Source organism: Hylobates moloch, unplaced genomic scaffold, assembly GCF_009828535.3.
Source record: "Hylobates moloch isolate HMO894 unplaced genomic scaffold, HMol_V3 SCAFFOLD_16, whole genome shotgun sequence".
In the NCBI taxonomy this organism is placed as follows: Eukaryota; Metazoa; Chordata; class Mammalia; order Primates; family Hylobatidae; genus Hylobates; species Hylobates moloch.
The window spans coordinates 37897754-37908571 of record NW_026652291.1 but is presented as its reverse complement, the minus strand read 5'-3'; the positions used below and the strand labels follow the sequence as shown (position 1 = coordinate 37908571).

The 10818-nt window shown below is 48.0% G+C and overlaps 1 protein-coding gene across 5 annotated transcripts in view; it reads left to right on the top strand.

The window, feature by feature from the left end:
- Positions 1–4042: 4042 nt before the first annotated feature.
- Positions 4043–10818, top strand: part of PLEKHH1 (pleckstrin homology, MyTH4 and FERM domain containing H1) — a 56796-nt gene continuing 50020 nt past the window's right edge. For 2 of the 5 annotated variants that reach the window (XM_032135046.2, XM_032135042.2), the window contains exon 1: positions 4062–4390. The gene's annotated coding sequence lies outside the window, so the exon portion shown is untranslated. Of the gene's footprint in view, positions 4391–10818 lie in introns of all 5 variants that reach the window. The other 3 variants (XM_032135045.2, XM_032135043.2, XR_009210194.1) reach the window with 2 other exon arrangements.

Below are 10818 nucleotides of genomic sequence, written 5' to 3'. Positions count from 1 at the left end.
TTCCAGCTCCCTAGTCTTTGGGCACCTTGCTAGTCCTTTACACCTCTACACCTTCAAGTTCCCTCCTCATTTCATAGTATCTACTAGATGCCAATAATATGCCAGGCACTGAGGCAGGCCTTTTATCTCCATCTTTATAATAACTCTCTAAGGAAGGAATTCTGATTCCTGATTTACAAACGAGGAACGCCTTCCCTCCCCTCCCCATCCTCTGCCTGGCTCTCTCTGGCTCCCATACCCACAGCTATACTGAACAGATTATTTGCGGTGATGTATGTGGTAACTGCATCACTTCCACCCTGTGTTCCTTGGGCGGAAGAGCCAGGATTCAAGGACAGGCATGTCTAGTTCTAAAGCCTGTGCCCAGAGTTCATAGGTCACACTTGTCACACTTTCCTTCCTAGCACAGTGGCTGGAAAATAGCAAGTATTTGATAGATATTTGTTACTGAGTAACTGAATGAATAAATGAAAGAAGAGTCCATACTTAAAGTTAGGACACTTCCTCCCATCTTTCCATACCCATCTCACATGCACACACATACACACTCACACACACACACTGAGGATTTAGCCACTGGGCCATTTCCTTTCCTTCCTACCTGGCCCTTCTCTGCATGTCTAATCACTGCCTTCCTAGCCCCACTTGGATGGTGACTCTTGACACTCTGCTCCAACCCATGGTTACCTCACCTTTCATGTCCCATGGTGGCTAATCCTGACAATCACCGAAGAGCCAAATTGCTCCCAAAGATTCAGCAGTAGAAGTAACCTCCCGACTTCTTTGTGACCCAAGGCAGAGAGCAGAAGCCTGGACTAGGACTGGCCCCAAGTTTCCTGGGAGTCTGAGACCCCCTTCTCCTTCTTCTCTTCTCTCTTCCCCTTCCAACAGCAACTGAGAACCGGGTCCTGAAGGCAGGAGAAGGGGATCCCTTGATTTGAGGCTTTTTTGGTGAAATACGAGAGGGTCTCTTTGGAGCTCAGAGAAAGCAGGTGGGGATGGGAAGCAGGGTTTCTAGAAGGCTCATACATGGGAAGATGAATTGTCAACCATTTCACCAGCTCTCCTAGAGCTGTTCCTGTCTCTCAAGCCATCTGCTTATCCATTGCAATCTTGTAAACAGAGAGCTCCTAGACCTCCAGCCAATATTTGTTCAAAGAATAAATAACAAAAGCTTCCATTTAGAGATCACTTGCTGCATGCCAGACAACACACTATCTCATTTAATCATTTCAACAACCCTAAGAGGCCAGAATTACTATCATCATTATTTTACAAACATGGAATTAATTCAGAAAACTTCAGCAACTGCCCCAAGGTCCCACCACCACTTAAGTGATAAAGCTTGAACTGAGCTCTGGCCAGTTCCAAGTTCCCCTTTCCCTCCCATAGTGCTGTCCAAGGAACGAGGCCCAGACTAAGATGCTGTAATATTGACTCTGTAGGAATTTAGTTTTTAAACATTCCAGCCTAAACCATGTGGTGTGTGTATATAAAGTGACTCTCCTGTAACCCCTAGAGTGGTTAGTTAGCATCTGAAGTGCCCTAATCAGGAATCCGCACTCCAGAAAATGGTTACATAAGCACTTCAAACAATATCAAAATATACACCCAAGGGCTTAATGTGCTTGAGGGATGCTAGAAATAATCTTTTATTGGTGAAATAAGCAGTTTTCAAAACATGGAGTTGGCCAGGAAGATTATTTGCCCTTGCATGAATGGAGTGTGAGAGCCAGAGCAGGCCAACTGCCCGACTTTCTTGAAGCAGGCTGTGTGACTGTTTTGTGCCAGCTTGCCAATACATGTATATTTGGCAGAATTTGGCCTTAACTATTGTTAATATCCCACCTGCAGGAGATTACAGAAAAGAAGACAAATGGCCTCCCCTCACCTCTCACGTCCCATGGCAGCTAATACAATCATCGAAGGACTAAATTGGCTCAGACCAGTTGACAGGTCCCCATCCCGGCCTCATCTTCTTTCACAAGAATGCCCTGGCATATCCTTCAACTCAGGCACATGATGGCTTTTCTTCCCATCTCTCTGCTCCATCCTCCATTCTCCTTTGTCAGGCCACTTGTAATAATAAGCTAATATCCAAAGAAAGGGGCTCTAGGGGTGATGGTGGGTATTATAGTCCCAGCTACCTGGGAGGCTGAGGCAGAAGGACTGCTTGAGCCTAAGAGTTCTAGGCTGCAATGAGCGATGATTGCCACTGCATTCTAGCTTAGGCAACAGAGCAAGATCCTATCTCTTAAAAGAAAACAACAACAACAAAAAGTTGCAACTTGCCCAAGTCACACAGCTAAAAATTGGAAGAGACATAACTGAAACTCAAGCCTCCTAAATTCCTAATGTAGGGTTCAGTCCACCTCTACCACCCTCCCACAGACTGCCGAGGGGTCCTGCTCAGAGTTGGGCAATGGTGAGATGCACTCTATGGCCCCAAACTCATTGAAACTAACAACTGAGCTGAAAAAAATGTAGAGCCTCTTCTGCCCTCTTCAGAAGTAACCAGCTATAGGGGAAAGCATGTTCCTCCCATTCCACTCTCCACGGTGCGTCCTTTTTCACTATATAACAAAGTTATATTAAATGAGTTCTGGGCCGAGGTGCGGTGGCTCATCCCTGTAATCCCAGCACTTTGGGAGGCCGAGGCAAGAGAACCGCTTGAGTCCAGGAGTTCGAGACCAGCCTGAGCTGGTCTCATAAATGAGACCCCATCTCTACCAAAAACAAACAAACACTTTTTTTTATCTGGGTATAGTGGCATGTACCTATAGTCCCAGCTGTTCATGAGGCTGAGATGGGAGGATTGCTTGAGTCCAGGAGTTCAAGTTACAGTGAGCTATGATTGTGCCACTGCAATCCAGCCTGCAGAACAGAACAAGAAGAACCTATGTCCAAAAAAAAAAAAAAAAAAGTGAATGAATGAATGTCTTCTTAGCAAAATCCAGAGAACTTGTTTTTGGGCTTCCTTAGGCAACTTCTGGAATGTTGAAGTGGATAGCCTGAGCATTGTCCCACAAAATGGGGCTAATCTATCCCAATCACCATGAGCTATAAAGCTGTTTCCAAGTTCAGCCATTGAAGTCTCATTGGCCCAGTTAAACTTTCACTTTTGGCCTCCTGCACTACCAGCTTTCCTTAGTGTCTGGGCTCTCAAAACTTCTCCGTGAGAATTGCCTGGGGAACTTTAGTTAGAGATTCAGATTCAAACCCAGGGTGGGGGTGTTCTTCATGGTGCCTAGGATGAGTCTTCCAAGGACCATTTGGAGAAACAGGCCCTGCTGGTATTTTGCTTCTGTTCAGGCCTTGACTGACAGAGAGCCTGCAGGGTTGAGGAAGAAGGGTCTGTTTTGAAAGGTGGATCCCTCCCTGCAATCATCTCTATTTGCATCTTCTTTACTCCAGGCTCACCTAGCCAAATGTTGAGTTTTCCAGCCTCTCTGGGTATGAGATTGCTTTGGGCGATCTGAGATCTGCAAATGTCTGAGAACGAGGAGCACAGGGGCACGCTGATGACTGCCCTACAAACTGCCTGGCAGCCAGGGTCCTCCTGGGGTCTCCTTTAAAATAACATATACATAAGCTGGCCCGGAGGCCTAGGCGGGACGATCACTTGAGCTCCAGAGTTCGAGTCCAGCCTGGGCAACATAGCGAGACCAGAAAATAAGCAAGTAAGTTACTCTCTGGGCTGTCGTAACTTATTTTTTCTTTTTCTTTCTCCTGCAAATTGGAACTCATAACATTTGGTCTGCCAGACTGAAATATGGACTTCTGTTCCAAATATCCAGACGTTACAGTTCCCACAGGTGGCCAGGCAAATGCTGGAACCTTTGGCGGAGAGGGTCTGGTCTTGTCCCGCAGCCCGCGAGGGTCCCCCGCTATTTGGGGCCAAGCAGATCCTCGGGGCGCTCTGGACGCCCCTTGCGGCAGCTGGTGGGGCCTCCTCAGAGAGCTCGGGGCCGGCGCCCGGTACACCCCGCCACCCTCCCCGCCGCCCCAGGGACGAGCCCAGCGGTGCGGAGAAGTGGGAGGCTGGAGCCTGCTGAGGTCATTTCCTGTGCCTCTCCGCGAGCTGCCTGGAGAGCTGAGCCCGGCGCTCTGCCTTTAAGGAGCGGGCGGGGAGTCGAGGGGAGGAGGGCGCCCGGCGGAGCGTTGAATGGGGCGCCGCAAGGCACGGCCGGGCTTTGTGCAGCGAGCCCGCGGGCACCCCTCCCGCTCTAGCCTCGCCCCGCCCCGCAGCCAGCGACCCCTGCTGCTGGGGAGCGGAGGGCCGGCGGCAGCCCGAGACTCCGGCGAGAGCGACGCAAGGTCGGCGGCGGCGGCGGCCCGAGGGCGCCGGTGTGCCCAGTGCGCGGCGGGGACGGCAGCGAGCTCGCTGGAGGTGAGCGACCCGCTCTCCCGTCGCTGTGTTGGGCTGGGGCTGCGCCGCGGGGGAGGGCGTCAGGCTGCGCGCGGGGGACTGCCCCTCCGGCCTGGAGGACGATCCCGAGCAGGTGCCTCCCTACCTGGAAGCGAGCTCCCAGCGGCGGGGAGCGCTGGAGCGCGGGTCCGGCTTGGCGAGCCGGGCGCCCCTCGGGACTCGCGCCGCGAGACCAGGAGGAGCCTCCCCCGGGAGGATCTGGAGTTGGGGATCGGCCAGGTCCAGTCGCTCCCGGGAAGGGCCCTCGGAGCGGACGTGCAGGCTGCCACCTTGCTATCGGTGCTCGCTCCCTTTCACCCCTTCCCGCACCCCTCCCCACTTCACCTTAGGTTATTTCTTCTGTGATTTCTGAGTGTTCTTTTAGGGACCCTATGGCTCAGGCTCGACTCCTAGGAGCAGGTCATTCAAGCAGAAAAGAAAACAGGTTGGGTGCCGAATGACACAGAGCATTGTGTCCTAGGAGTCTTAGCGAGGACTCGGTCGCCAGGAACCAGGGGCCTTAGTGGGGGTGGCAGAGGCGGTGAAAACCCTCATCTGGAAGGAATCTCCTCTCCTTGTGGGATTTCTGCTTGCCAGGATATCTCCTCCATAGCTTTTACTATGAATCCACCTCATAAAACTCTTCCAAGACAGAGCCTTGGTTCAGGTAAAACACTTGAAAGACCATTTAAAAAATTCACTGGGAGAATTATCAGTTCCTTCATCAAACTTTTTGGACTGTCTTCTATGTGACAGACACTGTGTATAGGGCTAGCACCATCACTTAACGCTTTATAGAACATCGGTATTAGTGTTTCTGCATATTATTGGCCCCATTTTTCCAAAGGAGGAAACTGGGACTCTGAAAAGTTGGGATTTAGGCCAGTTGCAGTGGCTCATGCCTGTAATCCCAGCACTTTGGGAAGCCAAGGCAGGAGGAGAGCTTGGTGCCAGGAGTTCAAGAGCAGCCTGGGCAACATAGGGAGACCCTGTATCTACAAATAAATAAAAATTTAAAAATTAGCTGGGTGTGGTGGTGTGGGCCTGTAGTCCCAGCTACTTGGGAGGCTGATGATCCTGTCTCTTAAAAAAAAATTGTTGTGATATGCCCGTGGTCACATAGCTAAAAAGTGGAAGAGCCATAACTGAAACCCAAGCCTCCTAAATTCCTAAGGTATGGTTCAGTCCACTTCTACTACCTTCCCACAGACTGCTGAGGGGGCCTGCTCAGAGTTGGGCAATTGTGGGATGCAGCCTGTGGCCCCAAACTCATTGAAACTATCAACTAAGCTGAAAAAATGTGGAGCCTCTTCCGCCCTCTTCAGAAGTCACCAGCTGTAGGGGACAGCATGTTCCTCCCATTCCTGATAGAAAAAAAAAAAAATCCAAAGAAATGTCTGGCAATTTAAAGTGTACCTCATTTACCCCTAAATTCCATTTTCTGGGACTTTATCCTTCAGATATACTCTGATGTATATGAAATGGTGTACATCATTGAATATTCATTGCAGCATTGTTTAGCAAAAGGTTGGAAACGATCTAGATGTCCATCAATAAGGGACCCTTCAATAAGATCATGTAAAAGCCACACGATAGGATACATTAAAGCTGTTACAAAGCGTGGAGAGAAAATGTGGCGGATATATATTTTGATGTAGGAATACCTCTAAGTTATATTGTTGAGTACAGTGTGTATGGTGGGCCACCATTTTTGGGTGGGTGTGTGAATGCTACATACGTATGAATGCTTGTAGATGCTCTGAATATCTCTGTGAGAACACACAGAAACCTGTAACAGTGGTTGCCGCTGGGGAGAACTATGGCTGAAGTACAGGCATGGGAAGCAGCCTTACTTTGCACTATATACCCTTTTGTGCAATGTTCTAAAATAACTTAAAAAATCACAGGACCTCCTCTCCAGATCTCCAGAGTTAGATCTGGTAGTGAGCACATCTTTTTTTTTTTTTTTTTTTTTGAGCTGGAGTCTCTGTCGCCCAGGCTGGAGTGCAGTGGTACAATCTCAGCTCACTACAACCTCCACCTCCAGGGTTCAAGCAGTTCACCTGCCTTAGCCTCCCAAGTGGCTGGGATTACAGGCATGCGCCACCACACCTGGCTAATTTTTGTATTTTTAGTAGAGACAGGGTTTCACCATATTGGCCAGTCTGGTCGAACTCCTGACCTCAGGTGAGCCGCCTGCCTCCGCCTCCCAAAGTGCTGGGATTACAGGCGTGAGCAACCGTGCCTGGCCTAGTGAGCACATCTTTGGGCCACATCTCCTCTTAGGTTCTAGATGCTATTGGTTTGCCTTTTGTTTGCCGATAACAACAATAACAGTCATTTATTGAGTACTTAGTGTGCGCCAGGCTTTTGTAATATCTCCTTTAATTCTCAAAAAGCCCTGCATGATGTGATATATGAAATGGCCATTTTGAAGGTTGGAAAATGGTTAAATGTTGATGGTTTCTTATGGTTCAACCAAATATTATTGTCCTGATTTTCAAATATTACTGCCCTCAATTTCAAAATGGAACTGAGTCTCAAAGAAGTTAAGCAAATGGCTTAAGGCCACAGGATTATTACTGCCTGAGCTTGTATTCAAACCCAGTCCTGTCAGTGCCAGAGCATGGGATCTTAGGTACTAAGCTGTTTCTCTTTGTTGTTTTTGTTCTCAAGGAATGTTGTACCTGGTTGTCCTGACCCCTTCTTTTGGTATTGAGGTTCCTGCGGCCTAGGACATGCTCACCTTTTCTGTCTCCCCGGACATTGTGTGGAATGTCATGTAGGCACCCAGCAGTGGCTAAATGGATGTTGTTAGCTTGATCAGATGACAATGCTGAGATCAGAGGAAGTTGTCCCTGTGTCCACTCACACCCTTCTCCCAGCCTCATCCCCAGAAAGGGGACACAAAGCTGTTTCTCTCCCACAATTGACAGGTAGTCAGCCTAGTCTGACAGAGCACTTTTAGAAGATGGTGGTCGCCCCTCACTAGCAAGTGGAAGTCATACAGATACTCACACTCAGGGAATGAACCATACTGAGGTAACATGAGAGAGCCCAGTGGAAATTGTGCATGTAACAGAAGCCCCGTTGCCTTCCAATGCCTCCTGCATCCTCCACAAGATAGAGGCAATGAGCTATTTTGAGGCCTGTGGTGACCTCTGACCTCTTTCTTTTAGGGTCCTGTATTGATTAGCTACCTTTGCAGGGAGCTACCAGGATATTCAGGCTGTAGCCTTGAGCCTCGAAAGCCACAATATCTTTATTCAGCCGGGCGCGGTGGCTCACGCTTGTAATCCCAGCACTTTGGGAGGCCGAGGCGGGCGGATCACGAGGTCAGGAGATCGAGACCACGGTGAAACCCCGTCTCTACTAAAAATACAAAAAATTAGCCGGGCGTGGTGGCGGGCGCCTGTAGTCCCAGCTACTTGGAGAGGCTGAGGCAGGAGAATGGCGTGAACCCGGGAGGCGGAGCTTGCAGTGAGCCGAGACTGCGCCACTGCACTCCAGCCTGGGTGACAGAGCGAGACTCCGTCTCAAAAAAAAAAAAAAAAAAAAAATCTTTATTCATCTTTATATCCCCAATCTTGCACACAGGAATCACTTAAAAGTTGTTTGAATTAAACTTAATCTTGGGGTTGGGAGTGGTGGCTCACGCCTGTAATCCCAGCACTTTGGGAGGCCAAGGCAGGTGGATCACCTGAGGTCAGGAGTTTGACCAGACTGGCCAACATGGTGAAACCCTGTCTCTACTAAAAATACAAAAATTAGCCAGTGTGGTGGCATCTGCCTGTAATCCCAGCTACTCGGGAGGCTGAGGCAGGAAAATTGAACCCGAGAGGCGGAGGTTGCAGTGAGCTGAGATTGCACAATTGTACTCCAGCCTGGGTGACAGAGCAAGACTCCATCTCAATAATAATAATAATAATAATAATAATAAAATAAAAACTTAATCTTAGGCTGGGCACAGTGGCTCAACACACTTTAGAAGAATGAGGCAGGTGGATCACTTGAGCCCAGGAGTTTGAGACCAGCCTGGGCACCATGATGAAACCCTGTCTTTACAAAAAATACAAAAATTAGCCAAGCACGGTGGTGCATTCCTGTAGTCCCAGCTACTTGGGAGGCTGAGGTGGGAGGGTCACCTGAGCTTGGGAAAGTTGTGGCTTCAGTGAACCATGATTGTGCCACTCACTCCAGCCTGGGCAACAGAGTGAGACCCTGTCTCAAAAGAAAAAGAAAAAAAGTAATCTTAGCATTTTGTCAGTTTCTGGTCAAAATCCTCAAACTTGCCAGAGAGATCCCAGGTCAAATTTGTGTTTTCTCTGATACAGACTCTCAGTCTGGAGTCACCTAATGACTTCCTGTGCCACCTTCCCACCCATCCTACTCCCAGCCCCTGCCTCTGAGGCATATCCCCACTGACTGCTGTGGCATTTCAGTCCCGGGTGTTGGAGGATTCAGGGGATCTTGATACCGAAACAGGTATCAAGACTATGGCAGTTGTTTGATTCACCTGCCAAGCAGTTTAGCAGGCTGGGTGCCAGCAGAATCAAGAAAACTATGAGTTTCATAAGACTGGCCAAGAGCTGATCATAATTTTAGCAGGGTATTGGGGACATAGGGATTTATTGTGCTATTCTCCCTATTTCTAATGTGTGATAGAGCATTCCAGAATAAAAATAGAAAAAAAAATTGAGCTGAGTTTTGTTTCCAGCTCACTTCCCCTCTCTCATTTCCCCATTTATTTTTGCCATTAATGTATTTGTGTTAGACTAGCCTGTTAGTATGAGATATCTGCTACCACTACTGAAGCATCATCATGGGAAGAGGACAATTGTAGACACTGGGAGATCAGGATTCTTGGCCCAGTTCTGCTACTCCTTAGCTCTATGCAAGGCTCCAAGCAAGTCACAGATGTGATGAGTTTTCTCATCTGTTCATTGTGACTAATTGTGCTTGTCCTCCATCTCGGGGATAAAGAGAGAAATAACACATGCGTCACAATGCTTTGACAAGTTACAAACTCTACTGCAAATGTAAAGTATTCATTTCTGCTCATCCTTGTGCATTTTTATGGGAGGTATAAGTGCAAGGTGACTTAGCAGGTAAGGCTCAGCTTACTGGTATCTTCCTTTAACCTCCCTTATTTTATAGCTGTTGCTCTGACCACCTGCTTCTGTCAGAAGAGCCTCTGGGCCTTGGGTTTGGCAGCAGGCACCCTGCTCCTGATCTATTTCAAAACCTCTCCGCTCTCCTCACATGCCGAGGCAAGCCAAGCACGAGTCCCAACCTCCTCAGCAACTTGCCAGGGAGAGGGTGGTTAATCCTCTCCATCCACAAGGCAGGGAGAGGATTAAACAGACCACTTGATGAGTTCAGAACCATGATGTTATGGAGATGCTTGACTGGGGAAAGCATTCCCTAAACTAGGTATAATCTCAGATATCAGGGCTAGGCAGACACCAGTGACATATTTCCAAAGTACTTGGAGATTTTGATAATTTGCGTTTTCACTCTCCCAATAGAATCTAAGCAGCAGCTTTGACAATCAGTAAGAGGGAATCAATATTAATCGAACTCTTTCAACTATACAAAAGGATTACATTTCCCTTGCCCCTTGCTTTTATGCTTTTACTGTTATTTCTTAGCCCTGAACTGAGTTGCGATACTCCCAGGTGGTAGTCTCAGATCTGTCACTTTTCCTATTTATACAAGGAAAAGCAAAATCCCAGTAAAGGACAAGGAAAAATCAAACATGAAGCCTCCCGGCCTTCTCTGAGAGCCTTACAAGGTTCTGTTTTGTCTTTTCAGCTGTGATCTTAGCTCAGAGAAGGTCATGTTTTGTTTTTGTCTTTTGTCTTCCTGCCCGTTCCAGTTGGTCCTAGTCTTTTGAGATGGGGATTGCTGGGAGGTCACAATATAGGGATTGTTTAGATGACAGGGCTGGGAGATCAGCGCTGAAGTCATGTGTTCTGAGGAGCCAAGAACCGAGCTTACTCGGTCCATCAGTGGTTTAATTGTTGGGCCTTTCTCTGCAGGTCTTATTTTTTAGATGAAAAGTCAGGATACATGGTAAGTGCCAGTGCTTGGGGAGATTATGGTATCAGAATTTTGAGCCCAAGATGTCTTGGGAAATCTGGGATATAGGTTCATCCTTGTGCTAAGGCTTCTGAAAGATCCTAGAAACGATTTCTGCCATTTTCAAGTCTACCACACTCTTTGTGAAATTGGAATTCTTTTTATTTTTATTTTTTGGATGGGTAAAGAGCACAGAGTGGCAATGAACAAGGAATTTGGAACCAGAATCCCACCTCCACCATTAACTAGCTGTACAATTATCTGTAAATTACTTAGCTTCTCTGTTCCTCAGTGTCCTCATGTGTGTGTGGACAACAGTGCTTACCTAT